We start from the raw sequence: 18,780 nt of genomic DNA on the forward strand, positions 1-18,780 counted from the left end.
GGAAAACCAGACACAAAGTCCATCGAAATACGTTCCCATTTCCATTCAGGAATAGGGAGAGGTTGTAAAGGCCCTGCAGGTCTTTGATGTTCTGCCTTAACTTGTTGACACGTCAGGCATCGCTCCACGTATTGTGCGATATCCTTCTTCATTCCATTCCACCAATAGCTTTTGCGTAAGTCTCGATACATCTTCGTGCTTCCCGGATGGACTGTATATAAGGATTGATGGGCTTCTGACAAGATGACCTTCTTCAGTTCTGCATTATTGGGAACGCACACTCGGTCATGAAATCTTAACACTCCATCCTTGGAGATTTGGAAATCTGGTTGTAGCCCCTTCTCCATTCCTTCACGAATTATAGATGACTCGCTGTCTGAAAGCTGTGCTGTCTTGATTTGTTCCAACAAGGTTGACTCCAGGGTTAGGCTGCTCATGCAAGATTGAATTATCTCAATTCCCTCCTTGTCCAGGTCAAGGAGTAACTTCTGATGCATCGTGAATATGGCTGATAATGTTCCCTCCGTGGTTCTTCTGCTGAGAGCATCAGCGACTACATTCGCCTTTCCAAGGTGGTAGTTAATCTTACAATCGTAGTCGCTTAGTAGTTCCAACCAGCGTCTTTGTCGCATGTTGAGCTCCTTTTGGGTGAAGAAATACTTCAGGCTCTTGTGATCTGTGAAGATTTCGCAATGCTCTCCGTACAGGTAATGTCGCCATATCTTTAAAGCAAAGACTACTGCGGCTAGCTCGAGATCATGAGTTGGGTAATTGTGTTCGTAGGTCTTCAATTGTCTTGAGGCGTAAGCGATAACTTTCCCTTGTTACATCAGCACGCAACCCAAGCCTTTAAGAGAGGCGTCGCTATAAATCACAAATCCACCAGTCCCTGATGGAAGAGTGAGAACTGGTGCGGTGACTAGCCGTTGCTTCAGCCCTTGGAAACTTCGCTCGCAATCCTCCGTCCACTGAAATTTTTCGTTCTTCCTTGTTAATCTGGTTAACGGTGTTGCCAACTTAGAAAATCCTTCTACAAACTTCCTGTAGTAGCTAGCAAGTCCTAAGAAACTTCGTACTTCATGGGCATTTGACGGTTGTACCCAATTGACTATCGCCTTTACTTTACTTGGATCCACTGCTATCCCATCCTTGGTGACAACGTGTCCCAAGAAAGTCACATTGTCTAACCAAAATTCACACTTTTTGAACTTCGCATAAAGTTGTTGCTTCCTCAAAATGTCCAACATCGTGCGCAAGTGCTCTTCGTGTTCCTCCCGAGTCTTTGAATAAATTAAGATGTCGTCGATAAATACTACCACGCATCGGTCAACAAGTTCTCGAAATACTCGATTCATCATGTCCATAAATGCAGCTGGAGCGTTAGTTAAGCCGAAAGACATTACTAAGAATTCGTAATGTCCGTACCTTGTCCGAAACGCTGACTTTTGTATGTCCTCCTCCCGAATTTTGAGTTGATGATAACCGGAACGAAGGTCAATCTTAGAGAATACTTACGACCCTTGGAGTTGATCGAAAAGATCATCAATCCTTGGGAGCGGGTATTTATTCTTGATTGTAACCTTATTCTATTCCCTATAGTCAATACATAATCGCATAGATCCATCCTTCTTTTTCACAAATAGAACAGGTGCTCCCCACGGTGATACACTCGGACGAATAAAACCTTTGTCGAGTAGTTCCTGTAGTTGATCCTTGAGCTCTGCGAGTTCTCGTGGTGCCATCCGATAAGGAGCCTTGGATATGGGTGCGGTGCCTGGTAGTAGGTCTATAGTGAATTCGATTTCCCTATTGGGAGGTATTCCCGGCAATTCATCCGGAAAAACGTCGGTAAATTCCCGTACAACGGGTATCTCTTCGATTTTTGCTTCTGCTTTCTCCTCTGTCACGCATGCCAAAAAATCCTAAACAGCCCTTCCTGATTAATCGAGTTGCATGCAGTGCGGATATCAACTTAGGCGTGTTGATAGTTCGATCTCCATAAAATTTGAATTCTTCATCTCCCGACGGTCTAAATATTACCTCCTTGTGGAAACAATCCACGCACGCATGGTACATGGATAGCCAATCCATTCCTAAGATCACATCAAACCCGCTCATCTCGAATATTACAAGATTTGCTGGCATGACATGACCTTTAATTGATACAGGACAACGTCTAACTACCGAGGTACATATGACTGTCTTTCCTACAGGGGTAGCCACTGATAAGCTTACATCTAATGATTCTAGCTTTAGGTTACTTGCTTTAGCAAAGGAGTATGACACAAATGAGTGTGTTGCTCCAGGATCAAAAAGAACGGAAGCTATACCATTAGAAATAGGGAGGGTACCTGCCACCACTTCATTGGACGATGATGCATCACCAGGCGTTAGAGCATAAACCCGAGCGGTTGCATGGTTCTTCTGCTCCTCAGGGCGTTTCTGACCGCTTAGGTTGTTGGGAGGGGCCTTGCAATCTCGTAGGATATGTCCAGGTTTCCCGCATCTGTAACATACCGGCTGCCCAAACAGACAATTCCCGGCATGAAGCTTTCCACATTTCTGACATGGTACACGGTGACCGCCATTTCCTTGTTGACGGGGTTGTTGTGGTGCAAAACTTCGTTGTGGGGTCTGGTGAAATCTCTTCTTATTGGGTTGCTCTCCTGAGTGGTTCCATTGTGGGACATTTCTCTTCCTCTGGTGGGAATACCCCGAATCTGCATTCTGGTTGGGATACCCCGAATTTGTATTCTGGGTCTGCTCGATTATCGCAGCTTTGTTAATGAGGTCTGATAAGTTTCCAATCTGGAATCCTACCACAAGGTTCATAATGCGTGGTTGCAGTCCTCTTTCAAACTTCCTTGCTTCTAGCTCTCCAGTTGACACGAGATAAGGGGCAAATCGTGATAGTTCGATGAATTTGGCAGCATATTTCTCTACCGTCATTGACCCTTGAACCAGGTCCGTAAATTCCTGGGCCCTGGCTTGTCGAACTGTCTGAGGAAAGAATCGTTCATAAAATTCTTTCTTGAATTCTTCCCAGGGAATGGGATCCTCTTCCTTTATTCCTAATCGGCTTCGTACTTGTCCCTCCTTGGTTTCCCACCACCGATTTGCTTGATTAGTTAGGAGGTAAGTAGCATACCTAACCATCTTATTATCGGCGCAGTCCATCACCTTTAGCAGCCTTTCGGTTTGCAGAAACCAGTTTTCTGCAACTTCTGCACCCGCATTTCCTTCAAAGGTAGGAGGTTGCTGCCGACGAAACTTTTCGAATGTGCAACCTTGTTGTTCTTCGCTAGTGGATCCTTTCCCGCGTCGGGCCTCGTCTAGCAGGTTCATGAGAGTAGTTGCCAACGTTGTCATAGGGCTTAACTCATGGTTGATGATAACGTTTTCTCCATCTCCGGAGTTGTTGAACCCGGTGTTGCCATCTTGGTTATTGTGAGGCGGGGACGCCATTCTTCACCATCGATAATATAACAACCATTAAACAATTTAGACAAGAATCTTTGGATTATCTAGTAGTGACTACATTGACTAACTATACTTGGCCGGAATGTGGCTTCCCATTAACCCTTTTTTTTTTTTTTTTTTGAAAAGTCTGCCAGAACCTTATAACCTTTGCTTTGATACCAAAATTGTAACATCCCCAGCCCGTTAAGGCTGAGTTTGCCACTTTTCTTCTTTTACAACAAAAGTTCTTGCAAAGATCTATAAGGTCTATCAGAGTACTTAATTTTAAAGGATACAATAAATGTATAAAACATTATTCAAGAGATTTTATTACAAGCGAGATTAGAAAACATTAAACTTTAGTTGCGGAATATCATATTATTACAATAATTGATATGAAAAGACTTTGAAAGTTAATAATTATTCCCGCCCCCATTCCGGCCTTCTATTCCAGCATCCTTTCTACCTGAAAACAAGAAATAAAACTGAATGAGCCCAAAGGGGGCCCAGCAAGTAAAATCCACAACCATAAATAGTTTTGCTCCTTGTTCTCAGTTTTGATAATTGTTTTTACAAATAAATAAACATCCAGCCATAATAATAATACATGTATGTACGGTTGTATCTTCCGTAGCATATACGTACTATTATATTTATTAGATCATCGACATAAATCATCTTTATAAATCATCATCATAATGCATCGCTATAAATCATCATTGTAAATCATCATAGTATATCATCATTGAAAATCATCATAGTATATCATCATTGAAATTATATTATCATTTTCTCATATTAGGGCCCATGTACACTATTACCCCTGTGTACGAGGGTTGCGGGTCCTTGTGACCATGGCACTGAACTGTGGCCTCAGCCATGCCCGACCGTCAATTACCTCTTTTCTTGGTGCACTCAACGGTCATGTTGATGGAATACCACCTTCTGGCATAGCCTCCTTCAGTGGTTTCGCCTCCATCCGAGTATCGGTACCGAACTCTCATCTTTACTTATCTTGGGGCCAAAAATACTCTCCTCCATACATGTGCCCTCATTTCATAAACATTTATCTCATCTCTTGTACTTTTCTTTGTACTTCTTTTGATGCATCTTAGGGCAACATGTAGGAGGGTTTATCATCTTTTTTTCTTTCTTATAATCATCATCATTTCTCAACTTTCTTTTCTCAAAATGGAAACCTTTTCAAATATAAACTTGTTGTACTTAGAAAGCGTTTAAAGAAATAGAAACTTTCTAGATAATTCATTTAGAAATCCTTCATGCATGCAACATAACTTCATAATACGTAAATAAAATAATCATTTACAATTTACTAAAGAATGAATAAATAGCATGACATGAAGTAACTTTAGAATGGGTAGTGAATTTACTTACCTCTAGACTGAAGCTAAAAGTGGTCTGAAGGATCTAGTTGCTCCAATCTGACTAACACTACTAGTATATCTTTCAAACTAATTTCTCAAGTCCGTTCTCTCTCGTGTTCTTTCTTTCTTGCAACGCTTTGTCTCGCCCTTTCTCTCTCTGTTTCGTGTAAACACTTTCAGAAAGAAGAAAGACCGAGTAGAAAATGGAAGAATGAAGAATATGTGGAAGAGAAGGGAGTGGAGTGGTGAAATTTGTGAAGGGTGAGGACTCTATTTATAGGAAACCATCTCCATCTACCAATCTTCATCTATAAACCTTCATCCACTAATCTTCATCTATAATTCTCCATCTACTAGTACTTATCTATAAATCTCCATCTACTAGCACTTATCTATAAATCTCCATCTACTATTATACCTACCATTGATTATTCTACCTTCCATTTTACTATCATATTATTACCAATTACCATTATCTAATTATCACTCTCGGTAATATCATAAATTTTCCAAGAATTAACATCATTGCCTAATATGAATATTAATATAATCATAGCATCAAATTAATATTTCTAAAATAAGATTTTCAAAATCTGAGGTGCTACACAATGTGCTCCACGTGTCCAAGGTAATAAATAAATAAAATTTTATTGAATAAGCTATAGATCTATTTTCACTTCATCAAGAATGTTCCTGGGCCTTTCTCTTTTTGCAAACCAACCCTAGCCGTCCGTCTCCTTCTTCTTCCTTTCTTCTCACCCTAATTCCATCTCTTAGGTGTAACTCATCCGATTAAACCCTAATACACTGCCACTCGCCAGCCTCGCCTCTCTCGCTTGCGCGCCGTCACCACTCGTGTCTCCATCTCTCTCTCTCTCTCTCGCGTGCCACCGCTGCCGCATCCCTCTCTCAGCTCGCGTCTCTTATTTTGGCGTGTCATGTCTGGGTTGGAGGTTTCCATCCGTTTAGTTAAACGGGTTGCCTCCGGGTAGAGGCTAATCGGGTGACGGGTCATTACGGGTCATAAACGGGTTGATCTGTCAATCCGTTTTGCCAATCCTAGGCATGTGGTGGCTTGATGCCACCCCCAATCAACTGGGAAGCCGCTAGCCACCCCCATGGCGTTAGGGTGGCTCAACCACCTTCCCTTCTCATTTGACCACTTTATTTTGTTTTTTGTTTTGTTTTTTAATTTAAATTTAGTATTAATAATTAAAAATGGTAAATTTAGTTTTTCAATTGCCAAAGTAGGGTTTTTTTAGAAGATTACGGTCAAATTTTGTTTCAACAATTATTACTAATGGAGTGACCTTTCGTCACATAATAGTAGTTTGACGTATCAAATTGTCACCCTTGCCACTTTATGGGACTTTTATTGAAAATGGCTGATAATTGAAGGAGTTTTTTTTTTTTTTTTTTTTTTTTTAATATTTTTCTCAATGGTAAAAGTTAGGATTTGGAATTACAAAGTACTGAACTATCATCAGCTAACTCATCGGCAAGCTTTGTCCTTACACTCAATCTAGTATTGAACTACCAGCCTTTCCAAATTCATTATCTTAGAGCATTTTCAGCAACTTTCCATTGATTTTCCCTGAGTTTAAGGAACTAAACTACTTTTTGTTTCTCTATCTGCATACACTTTACAATACCTTCCATTTATCTTTCCCTATACCAATTAAATATTATTTCTTTACTTTTCTTTATTTTTTTTATTCTTTATTTCTCTACTTTTTTAATGATTCTCTTAACTAACCAACCAATAGCTATTTTGTCAAGTTTCATTCTCTGATTGTCTTTTTGTTTTTGTTTTTATTTTTTGTTTTTTGTTTTTATTTTTTATTTTTTATGAACAAACGGCTATATTTTTGAAAAACATGTTAAAATAAATTATTGTTGGCAGTGGCAGATTTTTTTGAACATTGTGACTGGTTATGAACGTTGAATGGCTGATTTTTGTTGGCCAGCAAATTTTATTGCAGTATTTTATGGCTGGTTTTTGATCGATAGATTTTTATAGCAAGCGGCTATATGTATATTTTTTTTCAACTTTTTAGTGTAAAACATAGAACTATTCTACCACTATATATATATATATATATATTGTTAGCAGTTTAACATACAACCATTATTTCTAATTTCCATATATTTGAACCCAAATTTCTCTTTCATTCATTCTTTGCTTTTTTCTCTATGAATCATATTTTTAAACTCGATGACCTTTTATATGCCTCTTCTTCTAATGATGAGTTATAAATAATTTTAGTAATTGGTATGGCAAAAGAACGATTTGATAGCGAAAGAGGATTAATATCAAGTCGTGGTTCTGGTTGACGCTACAATACCATTTGCCGTAATTCTTTGCAAGGTCAAGAAAACCTTTTCCACGATTATTTTGTTGCCTCGCCAGTTTATCCTGCTAATAAATTTCGGATGAGGTGTCGTATGTGTCGCGAATTTTTTATCTACATTCACGATGCAATAGTAGATCATGAGCCATATTTTGTCCAAAAAAGAAATGATACTAGCAAGCTTGGGCACTCTGCCCTACAAAAGATGACTGCTGCACTTAGAATGTTCGCTTATGGAGTAACGGCAAATCTTATAAATGAATACTTACAAATTGGAGAAGCTACTGCAATGGATAGTTTTAAACTATTTGTTCAAGCGATGAATTCAAAATTTTTCACCGAGTACTTGAGGTCACCAACCCAGGATGACGTTGCTAGATTGCTAGCAATTGGCGAAAATCGTGGATTTCTAGGTATGTTGGGAAGCATTGATTGCATGCATTGGAAGTTGAAGAATTGTCAAAATGCTTGGAAATGTATGTGTATTCTGGCATATCCATGAACTAACCATTATTTTGGAAGTAGTGGCATCTTATAATCTTTGGATATGGCATGCATTTTTTGAGTTACCAGGATCTCACAATGACATCAATGTGTTAGAACGGTCTTCTATATTTACCAATCTAGCTGAATGGCGTGCACCTTCGATAAACTACTCACTCAATGGTCACGACTTTGCGATGGGATACTATCTTGCCGATCGTATATATCCTTTATGGGCAATATTCGTAAAAACAATTCATGCTCCACAAGGAAATAAAAGAAAAAAAAAATTTGCTACAACTCAAGAGTCAGCAAGGAAGGATGTAGAGCAGGTATTTGGAGTACTTCAAGCGCGATTTGGTACTGTGTGTGGACCTGCATATTTACACAAACTTGAAATGCTTAAAGAGATTATGATGGCATCCATAATATTGCATAATATGATCGTTGAAGACGAGCAAGAATTATACCTTGGAGCAGATGACTTCGATTATGAACCCATGAGTGTCCCCTCGAACCATCATCGTATGAGTATACAATTGAATTTTTGGACTTCATACAAAATCATCATCGTATTCGAGATCGAGCAACTCATTCTCAACTCCTGTCAGAAATTGTCGAACATTTATGGCAAATACATGGCCAATAAGAACTTTTGACTTTAAATTTTGTATGATTACACTATGGCTATTAAATTGTATATATATATATTTTTTCAATATCCTGTCTATTAACAAATATATTAAAAAAAAACTATAATTTCATATGATTGCACTATGCCTATTAAATTGTAATTCGAATGATTGCACTTTCATATAATTGCTATTTTTTTGTAATTTTTTTTTTCTACACACAAACAAACAGAGTGCATCAGCAGCGTGAGCACTCATAATCAAGCAATCTGGAAAGTGTTTCCTTACATCTTGGCCGTTCATGCGGTTCTGCCCAACAATATGAAATTAGCCTGCCCAGTGGACCTTCAAGAATCTGAAATTAGTTTGTTAGCATTGAAAGGATTTGAATAAGAATGGAAGAAACTATGTTTCTCAATATATTTTTCACAATACAATCGTATGAGTACACTAGCTCATTATATACAGGTGCCATCACATATGGACAGTAAGTTAATTCCACAGAATGAGGAATTGTCAATTACATATCAATTACAAAGATACTCGACACACTTATGTATTCCTATTCAACATATGATCTGATTTTCATGTGGGAATGAGTTCCCTCCTACTTGTATTGAATAAGATCCTTTGTAATACTTTCCTTCTTCAAGGCTTGACTTTTACTGTGGCTTGCTATCAAATCTCTATTTACAGCATTGAGCTTTATACTAGAATCATTTGTTGGCTTATCTAATGCAGTATCACAATGACATGCTGGCTTGATTACTACATAATCATAACTTGCTGGTTTGGACAATATGCCTGAATTAACATTGATTGAATTACCTTCCTTAACAAGCAACAGCATAAACTACCCTCTTTGGTGGTACCTCTTCCCATGGACTACTTTTAGAGTGCAGAGCTCCTACATTACAACACTCAGGCTAAGAATATCACATTTATCTGTTTAGTGGTTTTTTTTTTTGAAAAACATAGCAAATAAAACATGAAGAAGAGAGAAAAGCTCCTATAACAAAATAATCATCGGAGAAGGATCTTCATATATGTAAACAACACAAGCATTCTTAGCATTAATCAGTGTGCAGCAAAGAGGTCAATGCTATTCAGTTAATAATAAGACACAACCCCTCAATAGCAAAATAGTCCTTGAACAAAAAGATGACAAAATCAATGACTATTTACAAAATTACATGATTAGTTCACTTAAATACATTCATAAGCAAATACCAACGACTATTTACTCCTAAGCTTCTCAATGATTTCCATTTGGAGAGATTGAATATATTCAAGTTACACTTTAGACAAGTGGCTTGTATCCATCATCATAATTTCCCTTTGTTCTTTCTTTCGTTCCATTGCCTCTTTCCTAAGTTCAACCTCAAACTTTCTTCTTTCTTTTGTTCTATTTCCTCTTTCCAAAGTTCAACTTCAAGCTTTTGTTTCTCAATACGAATGATCTCCTCCTTTGTTGTATCGATATCTTTCTTTCTCTCCTCATGTGATCTCTTCTTCGCTTATGCTAATCCACTCAAAACCTCCATCACAATTTCTTCCTCTCCACAATCTTTGCTCTTTCTTTTTCTCTCTCTCTTTCGCGGCCTTCTTGCCTATAGGTCTCTCCAAGTCTACAGGTACATTTTGAACATCGTTATCTTCTCCTAAATGTATAACAACTCGAGGATAAGAAGTACTTGTATCAATGCATTTCCTTTTCAAATCTGATTAAGCCAACATATATTTCTTCCATTTTGGTTTTGTCTTCAACATATTCCAACAATGTTCAAATTGAAATATGGCATTGTTATTGAACTCCCGGTACATAGCCTTTGCCATATTAATCTGAAAGAAAATTCATAAAATTAAAATAATTAAAATCTTGAATCAAATAAATGACTAATTTACACTACTAGTAAGAAATCATTTATAGCTTATCTTGCTCACTAATACCACTATGATTCCTAAATTCAACTTAGTCCAAGTACCCACAGAATTTGTTAATGACTTTTTGGATGAAAGACCACTGATTTGATAAAGAATGCGCAATCTGTTCTACAGTGGTTTCTTTCTTGTTCTCATTATAATTCTCCAAAATCCTATCCCAAAATTTGGTGCTTTCTTTAGAATTTCCTTGAATTGGATCAAGGCCAGTATTGAGCCAAGCCTTTGCTAGTAAAATGCCTTCCTCTACTGAGAAGTTTGTTTTTTTAGTAGTAGGTTTCTTTTTAGGTTGGGGTTGATTTTCATTGTTGTATTGACGCCCCCTTGTAAGAGCATGGTGAAGCTTTGGGTAGGAGTTTCATTGAACTCTTGCAACCTCTCTTGTAAATCCATGAGTGCAAGCAATATAATCTATTCAAATCATATAAATTCAATAAGTTACAATTCATAATTCAGTTCATTAAAAATGAAACTAAAGTGGGGGACAAATCTGATGCAGGAGAATAATAATAATAAAGTAGATTTATTATTTATGTTTTAGTTTTCCTTTTTCAATAAAGATTGGGTTTTTCCTTTCCTATTAGGATTTGCTTTTCCTATTAGGATTTGTTTTCCTTTTCCAATTAAGTTTGCTTTTTCTTTTCCTTGTTGGTTTAGGAGGTGCCTAGCCTATATAAAGGCATCTAGTCTTTGTTGTTTTTCAATCCAGTTTATACTATCAATTAAATTTAAATCTTTCAGAGTTATTTCTCTGTTTGCTTATTTGGGGCATTTAGGGATTTTCTCTTCCCTACTTGTTATTTTCTCTCTTCCTGAATTCCCTTTTCTATCTTCAAATCTTAGTTTCTGCTGCTTTTATACGCTGTCAGAACAATTCTAGTTCTGCCCGGCGTCAAAATCCCTTATGAAAGAAATCAATTGGAACTCAACTCGGCACTAGAAATAGCAGATATTTGAGTAGTATGAAATTTATATTAACTATCGAAACAGTACAAGCATAGATATTAGTTGAGGATTTAGACTCTAACAATCTACAAAAGGGCCAGGATCAAAGTTTGACAGAGAATGTCAATTTATGGAGACCAAGAAACTGAATACATAATAGATGAATTGAATTGGGTCTCTACCATGAGGATTTTTCTATTAACTAAAGGATCTCAATTACTTGTGATCACAACTTCTACATCCAACAAGAGAACTTAGCAGAAAAGGAAGAAAAAAAGGGGAAAAAAAATACAAATAAAAGAACAAGTAGTTGAATGTTAAACAAAAAAAATGCACTTAAGAAATGTTAAGGGAATATCTTCCAGATATGGTAATGACAGTGAACCACAATGAAGTCACTCATATGGAAGGCAAGATGGTAGAATGTTGAGGAAATATCTTCCAGCTTTGGGTGAGCCACAATCAAATCCCTTCTATGAAATGCAAGATGGCAAGAATCATGGAGAAAGTATATCGTTACCAACAACTCACAATAGCAATCTATCTTATTTCTGGAATATTGTAATTTATCTTTAATTTTGATTGATTGTATTATGTACCCAAGTTCTATATATAAAGAGCAATACCTCAAGGCTCAAGCTACGATTGAGCTGAGGAAATCAATTTCTCTTCCTCTCCACGGTTTCTCAAACCTTCTCAATAAATATAATAATTCTACATACAAAATAATTTCAAAACACTTGATTACAAAGTAATGAACCTTTAGGAGAAGACAAACACAAATTTAGGAGAAATCGAACAAAAGGGAAGAATGAACCTTTCTTAGCCGATTTTGATCTGGACACCAGGAATAACCAAATGCATTATGCTCGCCGGAAGATAGCTGGTTTAGCTTTGCCCAAGCACTGCCCACTACACGACGATGGTGGCTCAACCACCATGCTTCAATCTCTCTCTCAATCTCAATATTTCTCTCCTTTCGGTCCCCTCTCTACCTTGTGTAGAACATAGATGAAAGTTGAGACACACGTTGAAGATGGGAGTTTTGATGTTTTGCAGAAAGAGGTTGCATTGAGAGAACAAGAGGGATGGCATACTGTGTTGTGACAGGAAAGAGATAGAGTAAAGGTGTGTTGTGACAGGAGAGAGAGAATGCGTTTTTTTTTTTTTTAATCTATTTAATAAGCCTTTGGATCGCGACAATGGAACCCAATACTTTGGATTCCACTATAGCAATCCTAATGTTTATGGCTCATTTAGGGAGTTTGCTGTGTGTGATTTTTTTTGACATTTTTCCTAAACTTAGGGAAGGAAACCACATAGGGGTGAAAATGTGGGTGGTTATTAACCGCCCGCTAACCACCTTTATTATAATAATAATTATTATTATTATTATTATTATTATAACATAATCAATTGACCATTAAATCATAATTTAAGTATTAATGTATTATCACTATAATTTATATGATCATTAAATCATATGATTATATAATAACAAATTATACATATATAATATGACATAAATCATAAGTACATAAGTTCATACTAATAGAATAATGAAGCACATAGAGACTTAGTTTCAATGTATGTTATTAAATTACTTATAAGTACATACATGTTATAAATTATAATTATACATATATGCATATTGAATAATATAAATGTATAAGATCAATACCAAATCATATGATTCAATGACAATTCAAATACTTAATCAAGTTAATCATATTATTCATGTACAATGATAATGTGATTCGTATAATATCAAATTAAGTAATTGACATTGGATTAAACAATGTGTTACTTATAACCATAATTGAAGTATTGATGTATTATCATTATAATTTACATGACTGCGGATTTTTACTCAGGTTGAAGTTGAAAAAGCACTATTCCAAATGCATCCACTAAAATCTCTAGGACCGGATGGCTTCTCCACATGTTTCTATCAGAGGTCGTGGAGTACTGTTAAAAATGAGGTTTGCAATGTTGTTCTTGATTTCCTTAATAATGATGTTTTTGATATAGATGTGAATGCAACCAATATTGCTCTTATACCCAAAAATAATAGTCCATCTAGTGTGACTGAATATAGACCCATTAGCCTGTGTAATGTGGTATATAAACTCATCTCCAAAGTGTTAGCTAACAGGTTGAAAAATGTGCTACCGTTTATTATTTCATCTACGTAGAGTGCTTTTATCTTAGGTAGATTAATCACTGATAATATATTGGTGGCTTTTGAGGCCTTACATACTATAGATAGTCGTATGAAAGGAAGTGAGGGATTTATGGCCCTTAAATTGGACATGAGCAAGGCGTACGATAGGGTAGAATGGAACTTTTTGGAGGCTATAATGAGGGAAATTGGATTTGTGAGTTGGTGGTTACAATTGATGATGACGTTCATTCAGACGGCCTCTTATTCGGTGTTTGTCAATGGGCAACCGTATAGAAAGATTGTTCCAACTCAGGGCATCAGGCAAGGTGATCCACTGTCACCATATTTTTTTCATCCTGTGTGCAGAAGGTCTGAGCTCACTTCTCCAACAGGCTGAAAGAGATAGAATTATTACAGGGCTTCCTATTACTATGGGGTATTCGCTTAAATCACCTATTTTTTGCTGATGATAGCCTAATTTTCTGCAAGGCAAGCATTTTTGAGTGTCTATGTATTTAGGAGCTTCTTGAGATTTATGAGAAAGCTTCAGGACAAAAATTGAATAGGGAGAAAACTTCGGTCTTCTTCAGGAAGAATACTAAAGAAGAGGCGAAAGAACTTATCCTTTCTAATGTGGGTGTAAGTTCAACTAGAAGATATGAGAAGTATTTAGGGCTGCCTGCTCTCATTGGTAAGTCAAAGGTGAGTGCATTCACAAGCATTAAGGGGAGAATATGGGATAAAATTAATGGGTGGAAGGATAGATTTTTATCTCAAGCAAGGAAAGAAGTTTTGTTAAAGGTGGTTCAGGCGATTCCAACATACACCATGAGTGTCTTCCTTTTGACAAAAACTTTAAGTAAAGACATTAATTTCATGATGTCTAAATTTTGGTGGGGGCATAAGGATAATGGGGCGAAAATGGCATGGATGAATTGGGAAAAAATGGGGAGGGGGAAAGAGAAAGGTGGTATGGGCTTTCGGGATTTAGGGTGTTTTAATTTAGCCTTGTTGGCAAAACAAGGGTGGTGGATAATTCAAAATCCTGATTCTCTAGTGGCATGGATATTTAAAGAAAAGTATTTCCGTAATGATTCTTTTCTCACATCCAATCTTAGTAGTAGACCTTCGTATGCTTGGAGGAGTGTATGGTCAACAAAAAGGCTTCTTCAAGAGGGCTTAATATGGAGGGTTGGGGATGGCAGTGATATCAAAGTCTGGAAAGATAGATGGGTTCCTTCACCATTGACATATTCTATTCAGTCTCCAATTATTATGCTTGATGTTAATGCTCAGGTCAGTTCACTTACAGGTGTAGATACTAAATGGTGGAATCAAACTTTGATCTATGATATTTTCATAAAAGAAGAAGTGGATCTCATATGTGGTATGGCTATCTGTCCAAGACAGCAGAGTGATAGGCAGGTGTAGGTAGGAACTATGAATGGTGGGTCCTTGGTAAAAAGTGCATATCACTTAGCAAAAGCTTTTGAGGAGAGGACAAAAGGAAGTTGTTCTAATTTAGAAATTGGAGCCAAGGAATGGAGGAAGATCTGAAAAATAAAGGGGCCTCGAGTTGTTAAAGCCTTTTTGTGGAAAGTTTGTAATGAAATTTTACCAACTAAGGGTAATCTGCATAAGCGTGGGATCATTGAAGATGCTCTCTATCCCATTTGTGGGTTGGAGGTGGAATCGGTGGGGCATGCTTTGTGGAGCTGCACGGCTGCGAGAGACGTTTGGATTGAGAGCTCTTCAAGAATTCATAAATGCACGAGCGATGAAGACAACTTTATGAGTATCTTCCTCAAGCTGCACGATAGAGTTGGGGAGGAGGACATGCGGCTGGTTGCTAATATTTTTAGGCAGATTTGATTATGTCGTAACAAGTTGGTTTGTGATGGTATTTCTACACCTCCAGAAACGGTAGTTCAAATAGCCAAGCATCAACTAGAGGCATTTTCTAATGCAGAACAGAATTGCAAATAGCAGTTGGTTCATCCATTGGTTTTGTTGGAGAATGCTTGGAGAAGACCTGGTAGGGGAATTATAAAGGTAAATTGGGACGCTGCACTTGATCACAAACAAAGGAGAATTGGAATGGGTATTTTGGCTCGTGACCATGATGGGAAGGTGATTGCAGCTATGTGTAGTTCCAAACCATGTCTTCTTGACCTAGCTTCTGCAGAAGCATTTGCAGCTTGGAGAATGGCTGGCTTTTGTGGTTCTTTGGGTGCTCATTTGGTGGTTGAGGGGGATTCTTTAGAGATTGTCAATGCCTTACGTAAGGACTCAGCTTGTTGGGGGAGGTACGACAATCTTGTTGATGATGCAAAAATTCTTCTCAATTCACTTGATCAATGGGAGGTGCAACATGTTAGGAGAACAGGAAATGACGCTGCTCATATGCTAGCTAAATTAGCTCTTACTATTAGAGTTGAGGAACATTGGAGACTTGAATGTCCATCGTGTATCCAAGAACTTGTTCTTGCTGAATCTGGCAATCTTTGAGATTTATAAGATTTGAGTACCATTTCAAAAAAAATTAAAAAAATAAAAATTGATGATTAAATCATATGATTATATAATAACAAATTGTACATATATAACATGACATAAATCATAAGTATACAAATTCATACTAATACAATAATTAAATACCTAGAGACTTAGTTCCAATGTATGTTATAAACTTATAAATCCATGTATGTTATAAATTATAATTATACATATATACATATTTAATAATATAAATGTATAAGATCAATACTTAATCATACGATTCAATGACAATTCAAATAATTAATCATATTATTCATATACAATGACAATGTGATTCGTATAATATCAAATTAAGTAATTGACATTGGATTAAATAATGTGTTACTTATTGATTGTGGTATTTTTGTGACAAAAAATATCAATTATAAAAATAACCACTCGAAATAGGACGAATCTTTGTAGGATATGGCTATAGAGAGGGTGTCGAACTTCAAGGACTACAGGGGTTTTATTATCAAAATTTGAAAGATTAAATTAACTTAATTAAAAAGAGAATTGATTTGATTTTCTTTAAAAGTAAAATGCATGAAAATAAAAGAGATTTAAAATAAGAGAGAGAGTGTAGGATATTGACTTCACCTTTATCCGCACAATAATGGCTAATTATAATTAATCTCAGAAATTCATTATATGCATGTTATAAATAAACAAGAAACTACCTTATTAAAGAATAAGCATAATCTATCTTTGGTTGGCACAGATCGTCCACCTAACCATTAAGATACGGTACGACCCGTCTTCTCTAGGTATAAATTATTAAATTTTTTAACAGGATGCATACAATCAATGAATAAATGTAACCCATCTTCGGTTGACACGGATTGTCTACCTAAATTACACTAAATTAGGGTGTAGTACAATCCGTCTTCCCTAGACATGGCCTGTCAAATTAAGGGTGTCAATGTAGGCGGTTTCGCTAACCGCTAACCGCTATAACCGCTAACCATTAACCGCTTAACCGTTTAACCGTATTAACCGCTATAATCGCCTAGCGGTTAGCGATTAACGGTTATTGGGTTTACTAACCGTAACTGCTAACTGCCTTTTTATATAATATATTTTTATAATTATAATTATAAAAATATTTATACATATAACATAATCACTTGATCATTAAATCACAATTTTTTTTTAAAATAATTAAATCACAATTTGAGTATTAATATATTATCACTATAATTTATATGATTATATCACATGATCAATTGATCATTAAATCATTTGATTATATAATAACAAATTATACATATATAATATGACATAACTCATAAGTATACCAATTCATACTAATACAACAATTAAATATCTAGAGACTTATTTCCAATCACTACAAAAAAATAGGTATTTTCTGACGTGGCAAACAGTGCATATTTTTTGCCACGTCAGCATTTTCTGACGTGGCAAAAAATGCCACGTCAGAAAATATTTTCTGACGCGCTAAAAAATAGCACGTCGCGTCAGAATTTTCTGACGTGCCAAATTGGCGCGTCAGAAAAAGAAAAAAAAAAGACCGAAATTTTGAAATTTTTTCCTCTTCTTATTTTCCCTCCGCTTTTTTCATCTTTTTATTCTTCCCCCTCATTTATTTTTCCAACACTGTCTCTCTCCTATCCCTTCGCTTAGTATAGAAATTAAAATCTAATTATCTCTATGTCTTTTTTTTTTTTCACTGAAAAACACTATTTAATTGGAGATAAAACAAACAAACATGAAATGAACTTGTCGTTGCATCCAAATAGCTAGGTTTTCTTCTTAATTATATTCATGAATTCTTTCATCTTTTTATTCTTCTCCTTCATGCAGAGAGAGAAGGAAAAAAAAATTGCAGGGTACTGTACTTGCACTCTACGGTGTGTTGGAACTTGGGGGAGGAAAAAGAAAAGGAAAAAAAAAAAATTAGAAGAATTGAAGCCTACGTGCAGAGAGAGAGAGAGAAAAAAAAAAAAAAGGGAATGAAGAAGAATGAATTAATTAAGAAAGGGAGAGAAGAAAAATAATGAAGACAAAAACAAAAAAAATTATAAAATAAAAGAATTCCTGACGTGCTATATTTGGCACGTCAGGTGGCACGTCAGGAATTCCTGACGTGCCATATATGGCACGTCAAGAATTCTTTTATATATATATATATATATATATATTATATGTTTCAGAAATAAATAAATAAATATATATTTTTTATATTAGGTTTATTTATATTATATATATTCACCTTCTTTTTTTTCTTTTCTTTTTTTATGTTAGACTCCTGACGTGCTAAAAATAGCACGTCAGAAACCTGATATCAAAAAACAAGCGGGATTTTCAACTTTTTCCCTCTTTATCCCTATCTTCTTTCCCTCTTCTTTTCCCTTTATAATTCTATTATATATTCATCTTCTTTAATCCCTTTTCTTTTATTTCCAAACTCAGCTCTCTCTCTCCTCTCTCAATCTCCCTAGCCTCTTCTCTCTGTACATCCGGCCACCAGCTTCTAAAGGGAAGAAGAAAAGGAGAAAAATAAGATTGAGGAAGAAGAAGAAAAAGAAAAAAATGGGAGAAGATCAGAAGATCCAGAGAAGCAGCAGAAAAGAAAAGAAAAAAAAAAAAAAAAAAGATGGAGAAGAGATCGAAGCAGCAGAAGAAAGAAAAAGAAAAAAAAAGGAGAAGAGAAGAGGATCAAAGAAGAGAGATTTTTGATTTGAAGAAGCTCTGATTTGGTTTATTTTGATTTGATTTGAGAGATTTTTGATTTTTGATTTTTGATTTGAAGAGAAGAAGATCGAAAGGTTTATTTTTTGATTTGGGTTTTTGATTTTTTATTGATTTTATGGTTTGGGTTTTTGAAAATGAAGGAAAGAAGAGAGAAAAGAGAGTGAAAA

This window comes from Corylus avellana, chromosome ca11 (assembly GCF_901000735.1).
Source record: "Corylus avellana chromosome ca11, CavTom2PMs-1.0".
NCBI lineage: Eukaryota > Viridiplantae > Streptophyta > Magnoliopsida > Fagales > Betulaceae > Corylus > Corylus avellana.